Raw genomic sequence first — 17,573 nt, 5'->3', positions numbered from 1 at the left:
TCTTTTTCAAATCTCCAGTTGCTATTGCAAATGTCTACTTCCCCACTGGCTGGAACCTGCTGGTGTCCCCCACTGCTTATAAGCTAGTGCTTCTCCTATAGTTTTATTATTGAGACTCAAGTGTGGTGTAGTGGATAGCACGTCAGACTAGGATCCTGGGAGACCCAGGTTCTAATATCCATTCCACCCTGGAAGCTCATAGGGTGATTTAAATGGGCCAGTCTTGGCCTAATCTACCCCACAAGGCGGTTGTTGTGAGAAAATAGAGGAGGGAGAAACTACATTCTAAGCCAGGGGTGGCCAAACTGTGGCTCTTTCACACATATTGTGTGGCTCTTGAAGCCCCCACCACCCCATTGTCTGGCTTGGAGAAGGGATTTTGCTCTTTAAATCACTCTGCCAAGCCAGTTGGTGGCTTGGAGAATGCATTTAAAGTTCAAGTTGTGTTTTTTTCCACCTCTCCCTCCCTCCCCCTATCTATTTTCCTTCCTTCCTTTCTTGCTTCCTTCAGCTCTGAAACATCTGATGTTCATGTTTTGTGGCTCTCAAACATCTAACCTTTATTCTCTGTGGCTCTTACATTAAGCAAGTTTGGCCACCCCTGTTCTAAGTTGTGTTGGGTCCTCGTTTGAGAGAAAAGTGGATATAGATAAAGGCAAAACAATTACTGGTCAATCACATTTTACCCCCAATGTCAAGCTGTAGGACATGTTTATTTATTTAGTGCAGTTACACCCCTCCCTTCCTCCAGTGAGTTCTTAGCAGCGTGCATGGCTCTCTCCTCCATTTTTATCCTTGCAACAACATAGTTTTTCCTGAGAGAGAAGGGCTGGCCCAAGGTCACCTAGGAAGTTTCCTGGCAAGGGGGAATTTGAACCCAGCTCTCCCATCCTGATCCTCTAATCCTCCACTGGTTCTTAGGCTGCCCTTATTCTCTGGTATCATAAATCACAGTTAGGGATGTCAGCCTCCAGGTAGAGATTACAGCTCATCTTCAGACTATGGAGAACAGCTCCTCTGAAAAAAGTGAGGCTTTGGACAGTGGACTCTCTGGTATTGTACCCCACTGAGGTCACCTCCCCAGGCTCCATCTCCAAAACTCCAGGAGTTTCCCAACCTGAATATGGCAACCTAACAGGCCCTCTAGTGGCCAAGGTAGGGAAATAGCAACCCTATGACCTCTATTTTGGCTTCAGGGGACCTTTTTTGAAATGCTGGCATACGCATGAACTGGGTTGCGTTTGCTTCCCTTTTAGACCTGCCATCACTTGCACTGCTTTGCAAGGCTTGCTTAATCACACAGGAGCTACAAAGCAAAGCCTCTGTTTTCTCCATTGGCTCCACTGGGGAGGAAGGAGGGGGGGGGGGAGGCAGAGTTTGCTTTGCCAGGTTCTCTCAGTCGCATAGCAGAGCTACTGAGTCAAGTCTCTCTTCCTTCTATTGGCTGAGGCTCCTCTCCCTCCTGGTCCAGTGGGGAAGGTAGGAAAGAGCTTTCTTTGCCCAGTTCCCTGGATCCCATGGGAGAAATACAAAGAAAGCACCTTTAAGACCAACAAATGCTAATGTTGTAAACATGCTTTAAGTTTTTTTTTAAATCTTTAATTTTATTGGTTTGTGTCCTTTGTAAAGTTTATATCTCTGCTACCTAATCTTAAATAGGTACACACACAGCCCAGCCCACTACGACATGGTCCGGCTCAACAAAGTCTCAATTATGTCAGATCCGGCTCTCATAACAAATGAGTTTGAAACCTCTGGTTTGGACTCACCAGCAGCTATTCTATAATGTCTAAGCCCATCCAGTTCCATTTTAGGATTAAGACATGATTAAACTGAAAATTGAAGACATAGTAGTGCTAAAAAAAAATGAAAAAGCATGGTATCTGTTGAAAATAAAGTAATAAATAAAAATAAATTTAAGAAGGAACAGTTATAGTGACTTTACTAGCACACCTGCTCAGTAGAGAAAGTCCAGAGCAAATGAACAGCAGATGGAGAACAGCCTTGAGTAATCTGGGTTTCTGAGGGCAGAGGTGGTCTTCTCAATATGGGAATCGAGGTGGGATCCAGTCAGGTTTTTTGGTCAGCCTTGCCCAGTTCTCCACTTTACTACAGCCCCCAACCCACATGGCTTTTTTCCATGGAGGAGGTACCATGATGATAGGGCCAGCTCCGCCACTAGGCAAACTAGGTGATTGCCTAGGGTGCCAGTCTTCTGGGGCTACCGAATTGGGTGCCCCCTCATGTGACTCAGTGACGTTATCAGTTCAGGGTGGGGGCAAAGGTTAGCTTTGCCTAGGATGCCAGACAGTCTAGGGCTGGCCCTGCCCAGCACAGCCTTTACAAGTGGCCAAAGAGGACCGCTTCTCCCTAGTGAAAACATGGTAGGGAACACACCCTGGGGGTATTACAAATAGCCCTTTTTCAGGTCTGTTGGCAGATACTCTTTTTTTAGTATTCCGCAGGGGGGGTTGTAACAGGAACTCCTTTGCATATTACGCCACACACCCCTGATGTAGCCAATCCTCCTGGAGCTTACAGGGCTTTTAATATAGGGTCAACTGTAATCTCCAGGAGGATTGGCTACATCATGGCTGTGCGGCCTAATATGCAAATGAGTTCCTGCTAGAAAAAAGCCCCGATTCCAAGGAAAAGGAACATGAAGTGTCTTGCAAAGTAACTATCTGCTAGTGTAAGAAGGAGAGTAATATCGGTGAAGATTTCCAGCTCCAGCCACGATGCAAGCTTTCGGCTGCAGTCATCTCCCATCTGAATGTGCCCTGGGATATGCAGGCTTGAAAGACTTAATAATGAAAGCACAAGGAATTGTGGGCACAGTTCCAAAGCACCATACCCATAGTGTTGCCATGGCAACATCTGCCATCCTTTAAAAAAATCACAGGGCTTGTTAGCTGGGGAGCCCCAGAGATTGGGCCCGAGCACAAACGCCCACAAATTCTATAGGCTGCTGCTTCTTCACTTATTCTTGACTCCCCAGCAAATATAATCCTCCACTCCTATGAAGGGGGTAACGTAAAATAAGCGAAGATGGAAAATCAGGGAAAGAGAAACAGTTAGGTATACCCAGGGCTTTTTTTATAACAGGAACTTCTTTGCATATTAGGCCACACACCCCTGATATATCCAATCCTCCTGGAGCTTACAGTAGGCCCTGTACTAAGAGCCCTGTAAGCTCTTGGAGGATTGGCTTCATCAGGGGTATGTGGTCTAATATACAAAGGAGTTCCTGCTACAGAAAAAGCCCTTAGTACACCTCCACACCTATATCACAAAGGTGCCCTCCCTGGTTAAAAATTTTACATAATCACAAGGAACAAGCCAGTATATGTCTGCAGAAAAAGCAACCCAGGATCACAGCTTACATTACAGGAAACACAAACACTGTGATATGCTAACACATTTAATAAAACTTTTTACAATAAGCATATAAATCTTTTGTCACATTTTGGAGAAGTACATCCTTAAAATATTACAAAGAAAATAAACTGAAAATAAAATTGAAGAAAATAAAGACGTCCATCCTCGTAATGTTACCCATCTTCGTGATGTTATAATGAGAGCCTGGAGGTAGGCTCATTTTTCAAAGACTTCCTCCAAAAGCATTTTGCCAGCCAAATTCAGAAGGCTTTTGCATCTGGTTAGAGAAGAGGTTCAGGACTGGTTTGCTCCTAATATAAATATAAACACTTAAGTAGTATTGAGAGGATGATAATTTTGAAGAAAATAAAGAGATTTGCCGAGAGCATTTTGCCAGCCAAATTCAGAAGGCTTTCACAGCTGTTTGGAGAAGAGGTTATGGGGCTGGCTTGCTCCCAATAATAACACTGAATTGTAACAAATGGCTGATAACTTTGAAGAAAACAGAAATATTCCTGAGGAAACTTCAAGGTAATAAGCCTACATCCGGGTGCTCATCTATATTAGGCCTCATATCACCACCATCATTTCAAACAGCAGGAACCTATTTGCTTATTAGGCCACACTCCCAACACCAAGCCAGCTGGAACTGTGCTCCTGTGTGTTCCTGCTCAAAAAGAGCCCTGGGGATGGGTAACATCATGAAAATGGACTTCTCTTTGTAATAGTATAAGGAAGTACTTCTCTGTAATGTGAGAAAATATTTATGTGACTATTGTAAAAAGCTTTACTAAACATGGTAGACAGCATATCACAGTGTTTGTTTGCTTGCATGTCCAGTATATGTATTCATGCATCGTAACAAAACAATATCTGGAACAACTTTTGATACCAGTTTGAGAGGCCCTACTTAGGCCACTGCGAGATGGTCCACATTCAGGTAATCACACTCACCATGATCTGTTTAATTAAAACATGGTTTCACATGATGTCGGAACCAAGCCAGTTGGTCTCTAATGGGAGAAAGACCCCACACCCGGGAATCACTACTAAGAAGGCCCTGCTGTCTGATGGTGGTGGCTATTCTCTATCCATGTTACATTTTTATCCCAACCTTCCTCCAAGGACCTCAGAACGACATGCATACATCTCCTCTCCACCCTCTTAATCTCACAACAAATCCATGAGGTAGGCCAGCTGAGAATGAGTGGTTGAATTGGGATTTGAACCCAATCTCCCAAGTCCCAGTCCAGCACTAATCCAGGACCCAGCTCATCATTCAAAGGATACGTTCAGAAAGATCTCAAAAGACTACTGAGACAGGTTTGGGAAGAGAGTTGCCAGGTTCAGCTCAGGAAATACCTGGGGACTTTGGGGGTGTAGCCAGGAGCAAAGTTGTGACAAGCACAGTTGAACTCTGAAAGGAGTTCTGGCTGTCACATTTAAAAGGATTGTGCTCCTTTTAAATGCCTTCCCTCCACTGAAAATAATGAAAGATGGCACCTTCTTGTGAAGATCAAAGAATTGGACCCCCTACTCCAATCTTTTTGAAACTTGAGAACTTGGGGGGGGGGGCGGTTTGAGGAGAGGCACCAGATGCTATGCTGCAAATGTGGTGCCTCTACCTCAAAAACAGCCCCCCCTTCCAGAGCCCCAGATACCCACAGATCAATTCTCCATTATGGACCAGTCTCCATAGGGTATAATGGAGTGCCCAGCGGACATTCAACCCCTTCCCCAATTTTCTGATAACCCTAAAGCAGGGAGTGGGCCTCCAAACTAGGGGATCCCGCCCCCAACTTTGGCCAGGGGATTTGGGCAGATTTATAATACAAATTCAGCTTTCCAGCATCATCACTTCATGTGAAGCTATGGACTCATAGTCACATCACATTAAACATGGCTTGAGTGGAATTTTTGTTGGCTCCCCACTGTGCAATTCTGGCAGCTGGCCAAAAGGATAACATCTGATTAGACCAGTCAAATTCTGCCAGGAGGCAGCCCCCAATGCGAAAACCAGTAAAGAGTTTTTGATTCCTTGTTTCTCAAGGATCACAGCAGCTGCTCCCAGCTTTAGGCTTCACCTCTACCCTCCCCCTTTCTAAGGAGTACTCACATCAGTCCCTACAACTAGGCCCAGCTCTTGCCCCAGATGCAAGGTTTCGTGTCACGACAAGCTTTGCCAGTTGAATTGTTACATCACCGCTAAGTATTAAAAGCATAGAACATCACATAGGGTTGCCAGTCTCCAGGTGGGGCATGGAGATCTCCTGCTTTGACAGAGCAGAGATCAGCTCCCCTGGCGAAAATGGCTGCTTTGGAGGGTGGACTCTATGGTGTTGTACTCCCGCCCTCTCCCTGCTCCACTTCTGTTATGTATGCGGACTCAAGTGAAGACTGATATGGGTGTTCCTGCTGGGCTCATTGGAGCCAGACAGACTAAGCTTGGGGATTCAGAAACAATGGGCAGCAGGATCCAAATCCCTGCTGCCTTGCTCCAATCACGGGTCCCCTGCTGGTTTGAATGATCCAATAATGTGCTTGTGCGGGAACCCTGAGTTGTATATAGTTGGCCTTGTGCGCCGAGTTAGCCAGTCTCAGAGTGCAGCCCTATACTATGCTGTACTGCAATAAAGAGCTATGATCACTACCACTTTGCCTCTTCCTTGTGTTGAACCCACTATATTATAACTCCCAGAGTCTCCAGGTATTTTCCAACACAGATCTGGCAACCCTATGCATCAGTCTGGGATATTCAGTCCCAGAGAGTAGCTTGTCACACAGAAGTTAAGTATGCAAAGTTTTTCCTATCGTTTATCACTGTGTGTGAGAGTGGGGGGAGTTTAAATTTCCATGTTTCGGCCACATTACCCAGAATATGTAAACCTATTCCTCCCCCCCTATCATGAGTTACCTGCAGGCCTGGAGGAAATGCTCTTTTCCGTTTACTAGAGGCTTAATGGGATGTGATTTACCTGGTGCCGACCTCCATGCCATGAACAGTTTCCCCCCACCCATTTCCACACATTAAACCACTACTTTAAAAGACTGGACATTTTTCTCCTGGCTAGTTGGCAACCACACCCCCAACATAGCTATGCCCTCACCCTCCCTTTGCTTGTTGATAGACTTGCGGCAATGTGACAGGTAGAACTCAACAAACTTATAATGGAAATCCTGCAAAAAGCTTCACTAGCAAAAATTTCTCTCTGCTGGGTGGCCATGAAACATGCAGAAACGGGGTATTTTTTTATAAAAGTGCCCATGTGTCTGTCCGCACATGGGTCAGTCTTCCTTAGGGTTGCCAAGTCTGGGTTGGAAAATACCTGGAGATTTTGGGGTAGAGCCAGGAGAGGGTGGGGTTTGAGGAGGGGAGGGGCCTCAGCATGGTACAATGCAACAGAGTCTATCCTTCAAAGCAGCCATTTTATCTAGGGGAGCTGATCTCTGTCAGTTGGAGATCAGTTGTCAAAGCGGGAGATCTCCAGGCCCCACCTGGAGGCTGGCAACCCTAAGTCTCCATCTGGGCTGATTGTTGTCCAGGTGCCAGTCTCCAAAGGAAGCTGCAGCTATGTTCACTGGGGAGCCTCCTGTTTCCTTTTAATACAAGTGGAGGCTATGAGTCAGGGTTCCCAAGTTTGTGTTGGAAAATACCTTGAGAATTTGGGGATGGAGAACAGTTGTAAAAGTGGGAGATCTCCAGGCCCCGCCTTCTTCCCCTCCTAACAACTGATCTCTTTGCTGCATCCAATTAAAGCCCTGGGGCCTGGGGCTGACACTATGTGCACCAAGACCGTGTCACTCTGAAGCTTTAAACAGGGCCTTTAAAACAGCAGCACGTCGTAAACAAGGGGGAGGCCCTGCCAGCTTCTTTGGCTGCCTGTCCAACTGCGACATGGGATGCAATGGATTCCAGGGGCTTCAGCTGACAGACGGATGTCCCTTGCCACTTCTTTTCTGCCAGCACTTGGGAATGAGAACCACTTCACACAGCTATTTCTTTTGACAGCTGACACAGGTCAGCTCCTTAATGGAGTTGGTCTTTTGAATGCTTCAGTGTAGGGCCAGGTTTTCAGGTGGGGTTGCTGCCAATATTTTGCTAACTCAACCAGTAAAAACTGTTTTAAGTACCCAATATTGTGGCTTTGCTCTCTCTCCGGGGGAGGGGTATTTTGTCAGTATTTTTCAAAATCAAAAGCTGACAACGCTTTTTACTGTATTCCATAGACAGTGGGTTTTTTTAATCGTTTTGTGTAATGAAGTGGGTGCTATGGGGAAATATTTTCTATTATATGATATATAATTATTTTCAGGGGGTTTTATGAACAGGAATGCAAAGAAACACAGTTTGGCCAGGGCTTCAACTCAAAAAAGGTCTCTGGCAGAAGGAAGGCACTAGGGAGCCATGTGGTCCCAGACAGCACACTTCATCCTCTTTGCCACCTCCAGCCTCCAATGAGCTTGCAAAGAGAGCAAGAGACATGGAGCCACCCTCCTGGGAGAAGCTGGGCCTGTTACTGCCCGCTCCGCCACAAGTGGCTCTCGCTCCAGTCATGTTGCGAGCGGGGTGGGGGGAGGTTGTCACACATCAGGGGCATAGGACGGCCTTCTACTGGCTGCCACCACTCTGGTAAGAGTCTGCATGGGAGGGCCCAGAGCACCCAACTACCCCTGTATCTTCCTTATTAGTAAATACCTCTTAACTGTGACCAAGGAGACGTGAGGACCCAGACAGGCAGGATAACAATAACAGCTTATTTACAGTACTCAATGGATAAAAACAGTGAAATATATATACAGTAAAGGTGGGCGCAAATAAGCAGAAGTCCTGATGCATTGAGCTAGACATTCCCTGCTCTAATATCAAACCACCTCCCTTGGGTGAGGGATCTCTTCGTACCGCCTGTTCAAGAGAGCCCTCCTTCTCTGTCTGCAACCTCTCACACAGAGAACCTCCCTGCTTGCAGCCTCTTCAGGAAAGAACACACCCTGTCTGTGCTTGGCCCTTTTATGCTACCCTCCCAGGTCACACTCCTCTCTGGGCTTGTTTTTGTCCAAAACCTTGCCACCCAGTCAGAGGGACAGAAGGGATCCTGGGAAATGTAGGCTTTCTGTAATAACTCCTAGGCAGGCTTCTCTGGAGTCTGTAGGCCTCTCTAGGCCCAGGATCATGATGGGGTGTGTGTGAAACAAGGCCTCTCATTGGGCTCATGGGCCCAATGAAATGCAGCTAATGGCGCTGAACTATTCTGTGTCAATATGCAGTTGTAGTTGGCAACCCTAATCCAGCCCATTACAAACCAATCCAGAAGGGAGTTATATCTTGATTGAGAGTTTTTGATTTCTGAAAAAGAGGTATAGATTGGCTGTCATTATTCCCACTGACTCATGAACTCCGGCCCCAGCCCCAGATGTGCCTAGATGATGTATTCTGTACATGCTCAAGGGTACATTCTTTTTTATTATGATGATTTCATGTAACCCAGTCCTGAAAACCTGAAATGGGAGGTGCTAGATCTGCAGCCTTATCTGCACATTACAAAGGAAGAGTTAATAGAGTTGCCAGCCACCACCTGGAAGTTGGCAGCCCAAATTCCAGGGCATGGTGCAGACCTCTGCCAAGGTGTACCAGAGACCATCAACCTGAGTGTGTCCAGCAAGCTGCGGAGAGGCCTCTTCGACATCAAACAGCAAAGTGTTAATGGCAGCTCTGTGTGCTATTTTTTCAATCACTGGAAAAGATCTGCTGCATCCTTGTTCTGCAATAACCCTATGCTAGCTAGAAATTTGGCAATGGAGGACCAAATCCAACATCCAGAAAACCTCATGGTTTCTTTAAAACAAAAAGGGGGACCCAACTCTATCCCTTATTGCAGTGAAACATATGGTGGTAAAAATGCTAAAGGGAAAGGGGTGGAGGATGATTGTGAATACGATTTCACTGGCCAGAAAGCAGAGGAAGAGATTCGGCATTCTTCATGGCTCCTTCCCTCCACAGCTAACAGAAGCAAAAGCGTTTGCACAAATCAGGATAAATTAATGTCAATTGCACAAATCAGTGTAAATTAATGTGAGTTTCCCTGTTGCATGCATCACCCAGGATTGCAAAATTTGGCTTAATCACAGCACAAAACATACATAGAGCATAAATAGTACTTCCAATAACAGCTGGAACAAGAATCACAAACAGAGTACAAGGAGCTTCAAAAGAGAGGGCAGACAAGGGTGAATTGGTATAGGCGACACTAATTACACTATAGTAGGAAAAGGCCCGTCTTTCATGACCGGTATAGGAAAGCCTATACAGTTTAGCACCCCCTGGTGTATGTGCAATGCATTGCATGTATGCAAGCAGTTTCTCCGTCAACGGAGGCCAGACCACCCACTCTGTATGCCAGGCAAGTTTTTCTCCCCTTATAACACAGCCCACAAATGCACTTTATTTTCTATCATCAGACTGAATGCAGCCCAGTGGGCTGCTGCAAAGGACAAGAACATCCCAATGGAAGGACACCCAAGCTGTAGCCCATTAAATTTGTTCTGTATTTATTTACTTGCTTACTTTATTTACATCCCATCTTTCACCCCAGTGGGGCCCCAAAGTGACTTACATCCTTCTCCTCTCCTCCCTTTTATCCCCACAACAATCCTGTGAGGTAGGTGAGGTTGAGAGTATGTGACTGGCTCAAGGTCACCCAGCAAACTTCCATGGCCCAAATGGGGATTTGAATCTGGGTCTCTCATATCCTACTTTGGCACTTCTTTAACCACTACACACCACACATTACAATTGGTTTGTATTAGGAGGAAACTTTCTGTCCATCTAATGGGGGGTATTTTTGCCTATTTTCTCCTCCTGCCGCAGATTCCTGGTTTTCATGACATTCCTGGGGTTTCCCTGGGGGAGCTCAGTGGGACAGGAGAGGCAGGAAAGTGCCTTTCATTCATGGGAAATGATGCTGGGATACAACTCAGAGTGCTTATTAGGTCATAAGTCACCAGGGCAACCTGTTGCAGATGATCAAGAGTCCCTTTAGGCAGAGAAAGCTGGAGGGGATCACAGGTAAAAACCCAGGCAAGCTGGAGTCAGCGCATATCTCCTTCTCTTGTTTATCTCTGATTCTGTCTGACAGCTCATTTTCCCAAGGAGCTGGGGAGAGGGGGGAGAGCAGGAGAAATTAGCTATTAAGCACACACACAGAGAGAGAGAGAGAGAAAGCAGCTCTTTTTCCTTGGATGTTTGCCTCTGATCCTTCTCAGCTTTCTCTGCCTATCTTGGATGGCAGCGGGGAGGGGGGGGCAGTCATCCATAATGTGGCTACTTTCATCCACTGAGAATATTGTATCTCCAAATTCTTATAGGACAGGGATGGCTAACAGTAGCTCTCCAGATGTTTTTTGCCTACAACTCCCATCAGCCCCAGCCAGCATGGCCAATGGCTGGGGCTAATGGGAGTTGTAGGCAAAAAACTTCTGGAGAGCTACCGTTGGCCACCCCTGTTATAGGGAGGTCACCAAGAGCTGGCTCTATCTACGGCTCCCCTCTGTATCTTGATGTGACACTAGAGAAAGACAGAAACCTAGACTGGGCTATATTATATGACAGGATATGGCTTCCTCCTTATTTGCTGAGTGAATTTCTGCAGAACCCTTCAGCCCCTTGTACCCAGTGGCATCAGAGTACACCCTCCCTAAAAGGCTGCCTGTTGGTCCACACCTTCCTTAGGGCAATTTGGCACCAGGTGCAAATTTTTGCATTCTGTAATCTCAATTGTGCCCAAGCACATCTGCAATAAAGAACCAACAGATGGGGATGGGGGAAGGAGTCTATCCATGTGTTCAGGGATAAGATGACAGCAGATTCAAGACTCTTGTGGAGGCAGAAGATAAATGGCTGGCCAGCACAGTTTGAAGAGTTCACAGACATCTAGCAGCTAGGGTTGCCAGCTCTGGGTTGGGAAATACCTGAAGATTATGGGGGTGGAGACTAGGGAAAGGAGGGACTTCAGTGGAGTACAGCGACACAGAGTCCACCCTCCAGGGGAACAGATCCATTTTCTCCAGGAAAACTGATCTCTATTGTCTGGAGATCAGTTGTAACTGCAAGAGAGCTCCAGGCTTCACCTGGAAGTTTAGTAAAACCTTTTTAAGAGTCATGAATTTTTTTAGTACATTACAATATTACAACATTACAAGAAAGGTCCAGCCAAAGAGCACCCTGATATAGGCTCATTTCGTCAAAAAAACTCTTCAGGGGTGTTCCGATTTCCTTCAGGATTATCAGCCCCTTGTTACAATTCAATGTTAATGCTCTCTGCGACATCTTCATTTTCTTCAAGATCTCTCATCCTGGAATAAACCATGGTAATTGCAATGAGATACAACACAAAGCTGATAAGCTAGTCCAGAACTTCTCTAACCAGATGCAAAAGCCTTCTGGATTTTGCTGGCAAAATGCTCTCTGTGGTATTTATATTAGGAGCAAGACATTCCTTTTGATGGCAAAATGCTCTCAATTCATATATTAATGTAAGGGCAGTAGAAGAGCTAGATTCACATCCAATTGCACCTTAGAGATCAACAAGATTTGGGGGAGTAAGAGCTTTTGAGAGTCAAAGCATCAGAAGCACATACAGGAGATTATAGGCTCTTTCAGCCAGAATGCTTATATGGGTTACAAGTGTTACCCATGTGGTTTGTGTAGGGTATAAATTGGGGTCTTGTTCCCGATCTCCATTTCAAAAGAGAGACTCTGGAGCTCACCCAGGAACCTAAAAGCCCCATAAAACCTAACACCAAACAGTTTGGAGGAGGGGGTGACTTTACCTCTGTTCTCCATATACTTAGAATTATTGTGTTAGCCACTGCAATCAATTAGCTTAGGTTCAAGCTGCCAAAAAGAAGTACCCAGTGCTTATGAAATCCACTGATACAAGGGAGTGTAAGAGGTACTAGATCAAGAAGGTTTTTCAGAAAAGGAGTCTAGGGTTGCCAGCCTCCAGGTGAGGTCTGGAGATCTCCCACTTTGACAACTGATCTCCAGCTAGCAGAGATCAGCTCCCCTGGAGAAAATGGCTGCTTTGAAGGGTGGACTCTGTGGCACTCTACCCCGCAGAGGCTCCTCCTCTCCCCAAACCCCACCCTCTCCTGGCTCTGCCCCCAAAATCTCCAGGTATTTTCCAACACAGACCTGGCAACCCTAAAGCTTTGTGGTTAGGGCAACCAATAGAACCTCCCTGTCCAGAAGCAGTATATCCCTGAATATCAGATGATGCAGAAAGAGGGAGGGAAAGAAAAGTTGCCATGTTTCAGTTCTATTGGTGAACTGCCAAAAGATACTGTCTAGCTGAAAACAGAATGCTAAACTAGATTATACAGATCCAGCAACATAATTTCTAATTATTTGGTGGTGCGAGGAATGCATCCCCCACATGCTCAGAGATGCTCTGTCCTGTACTATGCCTTTAGGTGTTCAATAATTATGCCCCTCGCCCTGACAACACCTTCTCAGACTGAGCCCCACTCATGAGCCTTTGGCTTGATTAAAAGGTTGCTTAACTCCTGCTGGATCCCAGGCAATGAACAACTGCAAGCTGGAATCATTTGCCTAAACCCCACCATGTCCTCTTTCTGACTGCTCACTCGTACATACATACAAGAGCCCTACAGCCACAAAAAAGCATCCTTTGTCCTTCTTCAGCTTTCCAATACAATGAGCAGCGCCATCTTGTGGTCACCTGCAAGACCCCTTATTTTGTACCAACCAGGTGGCTGATCCTGCACATCCACACACACCAGGTGATGCACCTGCAATATGCTATTAGCACTTCCAATGCATGGCCAATCAAAGAAGTCACTGTTGCTTCCTAATGTGGTTAGGACTGTCTGAAGTTGGGTTTCTGCAGTCTTTAAAGCTTAACATGACCAAAAGTTGGCCAAATGCTAATGAGAAACTGCACGCTTGCATCTCCCCATTGTGCCTGTATGCACACATTAAATATGCTGCAGATTCCCAGTCAATTGGTGGTCTCAGATTAAAACCAGTGAGGTGCTGGCTGTAAGAAGGTCCAAATCATTACAGAGCTCTGCCTTGGAGTCATCATGTTGTTATGCGCTTATGTACATCCCATTTGATGTTCCAGGGACTAGCACCTTTGGGAGGAGAAAAAACACTGGAGGAGTTTGGATTTTGGACAGTACTTGCTTTACAGCACAGATGGAGGCAAGAAGCAAGTCCTACCAGGCAGCAGGTCCACTGACACACTAAAAGTTCTCTTTGGTGCTTGGGGGGGCACAGTGCGAAGGCTTCTAGTGTCCTGGCCCCACTGGTGGACCTCCTGATGGCACTTGGTTTTTTTGGCCACTGTGCAACTCAGAGTGTTGGACTGGATGGGCCATTGGCTTGATCCAACATTGCTTCTCTTATGTTCTTATGAACATAAGAAAGAAGAAGACCTTGTGTCCTGCAGAGGCTTCAGCGAAGTTACAGCATAGGCTCTTTGCCTGTGAGAGCCAGTTTGGTGTAGTAGTTAAGTGTGCAAACTCTTATCTGGGAGAACCGGGTTTGATTCCCCACTCCTCCACTTGCAGCTGCTGGAATGACCTTGAGTTAGCCATAGCTCTTGTAAGAGTTGTCCTTGAAAGGGCAGCTGCTGTGAGAGCCCTCTCAGCCCCACCCATCTCACAGGGTATCTGGTGTGGGAGGAGAAGATATATGAGATTGTAAGCTGCTCTGAGGCTCTGATTCAGAAAGAAGGGAAGGTTATAAATCTGCAGTCTTCTTCTTGTTGTTGTCTCTGTCCCTTTCAGCATCTCAGAATGTCCTGCCTTTTCCACTCAGTCACCCATCTGCTTCCTCCAGCAACTAGGTAGGAAGATTACCTCTTCCAAACAGCGATGGGCACTTGACCGACACCATAATCTGACTCTCCAAGGCCATTGGGGAGATCTGTGCCCTCCTTGAGACTCACTGCCATGTCTTTTGTCCTGATCAGAGGCCAAGCATACCACAGCATTATATACCGATAAACACAATATTGAGTTCTCCTCTTTGAATATTTATATGCAGGGCTTTTTGTGTAGCAAAAGCCCAGCAGGAACACATCTGCTTATTAGGCCACACCCCCTGACACCAAGGCAGCCGGAACTGCGTTCCTGTGCATCCCTGCTAAAAAAAAAGCCCTGTTTATATGGTGTTCCCTTTAGCTCTAAACTGAATAGCCCAGCCTACCCCGATCTCATCGGATCTCAGAAGCTAAGCAAGGTCGGCCCTGATTACTATTTGAATGGGAAACCTCAAGAAATCCCAGGGTTGTGATGGGGAAACAAGCAATGGCATGTCACCTCTGAACACCTCTTGCCTTGAAAGCCCTACATAATCGCCATAAGCCAGCTGTGACTTGATAGCACCTTCCACAGCCATTTCCCTTTTTTAAAACTATAACTGGAAAAAAAGCCCCTCTTAGACAGGTGTGTTGGTCTGCAGTAGAAATGCAAGATCTGAAGCCAGCAGTACCTTAACAACAAAATTTTCATAGTATGAGCTTTAGAGAGTCAAAGCTGCCTTTGTCAGATACCTTGCCAGAAGCTTGGACTCTTGAAAGCCTATGCCCTGAAACTCTAGTTGGGCTCTAAGGTGCTTCTGGGCTCAACTCTGCCTGGAAATATGGCTGGTCTTTAAGTTGCTGCTGAGCTAGAGGCTTACTCAGATAAGTCTTCTTGCCCATAGGAAAAGCACTCTCTCAATCCTCTCTCTTTGACTTGTAATCAATTTGTAGAAAAAGCCTAGCAGGAACTCATTTGCATATTAGGCCACACACCCCTGACGTCACCGGAAGTGCTGTCACCTGTTCAGTACTTTACTTTCCACATATTGACACAGAACGGTACAGTGCCATCAGCTGCATTTCGTTGATGTGTGTTCTCACACAGCTCAATAAAAGACCTTGTTTGCCCCCCCAAAACACTGCTGGAGATAGAGAGCCACATGCAGCAGAGTGGGCAGCAGCAGGCCCAGCTTCTCCTTGGAGGAGGTGCTTGTGGGTAGCTCCATGTCTCTTGTTGTCTTCACAAGCCTGATGGAGGCTGAAGGCTGCAGAGAGGACAGAGCGCGCAGTCTGGAAGCGCATGGCTGCCTGGTGCCTTCCGTCTGCCAGAGACCTTTTTTTGAGCCGGAGCCCTGGCCGAGCCAGCTGGAAATGTGTTTCTGCGCGTACCTGCTTTTTAAAAAAGCCCTGCTTGTAATAATATCCATATGATGCTTTTCCCACCTCACCCCAATACCAAGTCCACACAGCTGCTTCACCTAGCTTGTGTCCTGCACTGAATCTCAAATGTTCCAAATTTCTCCCCTTTCTGAACTGAGCTGATCTTCTGCCTCGACCTCCATAGTCAAGTGGGCAGAGATCTTTGCAAGCAACTGTCAAGATCTGCAGCTTAGAATAGAAATCCCAAGGGTCGGCATCAGAAGAGGAACACAGAGCTGTGTTTCTCAGTGCCTCCCCTGAAGCCATATGCAAGGAAACATCATGAGTTCTGAGTCCCCAGCTTCCCAAATGGGATTGGGATCACAGCATTAGGAGGAACAAGGATGGAGTCTCAGCTACCCTCACGAATCTGTTGTGGATCCTCTGGGCAAGGGACATGGTATAAGCCAGGCCTTGGGGAGGAAGGGATGTGGCACCTGTATCATGATTCTATCACTGCCTAGAATTCTGTATCCCCTCATCTCGCTTTCCTATGGGCAAGCAGTAAGGACCCACAACAGCATCTTATGACTGCCAGGTTGATACAGGTGGAAGTGTCACTGATGCAGCATTTCCCAGCTCTCTTTCTGCATCCTACAAAAGGCATCCATTTCAGGCCACTGTGAATCGTCAGAGCACATGGGGCTTCCCCCCCCCCCCACATCAAAAAACAGAAGCCTGGCCTAAGGCAACCCAAAGACTGTACACACTTCCATGACCATTCTGCAACTCAGACGGGATGCAAGAAGCATATGGTTCTCCTGGGATGGAGGTGCTGCCTCAACCTCATCTGGAGATAGAGGAGAACATTGTCCATAGTTGGAAAACCCCAAAGCATTCTCCAGCCCACAGAATGGGGCAGGACAAGAACCACCTCATAAAAAAAGGAGGGACGGTGGCTCAGTGGTAGAGCATCTGCTTGGTAAGCAGAAGGTCCAGGTTCAATCTCCAACTAAAAAGAGTCCAGGCAAATAGGTGTGAAAAACCTCAGCTTGAGACCCTAGAGAGCCGCTGCCAGTCTGAGTAGACAATACTGACTTTGATGGACCGGTGGTCTGATTCAGTTTAAGGCAGCTTCGTATGTTCATATAAGTCTTCTGCAGCAGGCAGTGGTTCTCCAAGGCCTCACAGAGGAATCCCAGACTTGGTTAGGTGAGATTCTCTCTTCCTTTTCCCAAATATTTATATCCCAAAAGTGCAAGGGGGTTCACCACATGTCAGATTTTAAAGTAATGCCATTCAAATACAACAGATCCAAGACCGGATGCCAGCCTCCAGGTGGGGCCTGGGGATCCCCTGGAATTACAGCTCATCTCCAGTTCACAGAGATCTGTTTCCCTGCAGAAAATGGATGCTTTGGAAGGTGGACTCTGTGGCATTGCTCCCCGCTCAGGTCCCTGTCCTCCCCAGGCTCCATCCCCAAATCTCCAGGAGTTTCCTAACCTGGATCTAGCAACACTACCCCCTCCCATCGTCTGCCAGTGAAGAAGAATTGCAGATTTATATCCCGCCCTTCTCTCTGAATCAGAGACTCAGAGTGGCTTACAATCTTCTTTATCTTCTTCCCCCACAACAGACACCCTGTGAGGTGGGTGGGGCTGAGATAGCTTTCACAGAAGCTGCCCTTTCAAGGACAACTCTTGCAAGAGCTATGACTGTCCCAAGGCCATTCTAGCAGCTGCAAGTGGAGGAGTGGGGAATCAAACCCGATTCTTCCAGATAAGAGTCCATGCACTTAACAACTACACCAAACTGGCTCTCAGTGGCCAGGTGGTGTGGGGAGGGGGGTGGGATGAGCTGATAACCCTAGAGTCAAAGTGGTGTTGTGGTTAGAGTGCCAGACCTTGGCTGGGGAGACCCAGGTTCAAATCCCAATTCTGCCATGGAAGCTCTTTGGGTGGGTGGGTTGAAGACTCTCTCTCTCTCTCAGTCTATCCTACCGCCATAAGG

Source organism: Heteronotia binoei, chromosome 13 (genome assembly GCF_032191835.1).
Source record: "Heteronotia binoei isolate CCM8104 ecotype False Entrance Well chromosome 13, APGP_CSIRO_Hbin_v1, whole genome shotgun sequence".
Lineage (NCBI taxonomy): Eukaryota > Metazoa > Chordata > Lepidosauria > Squamata > Gekkonidae > Heteronotia > Heteronotia binoei.
The sequence above is the reverse complement of the archived record's forward strand: the minus strand, read 5'-3'. Positions refer to the sequence as shown.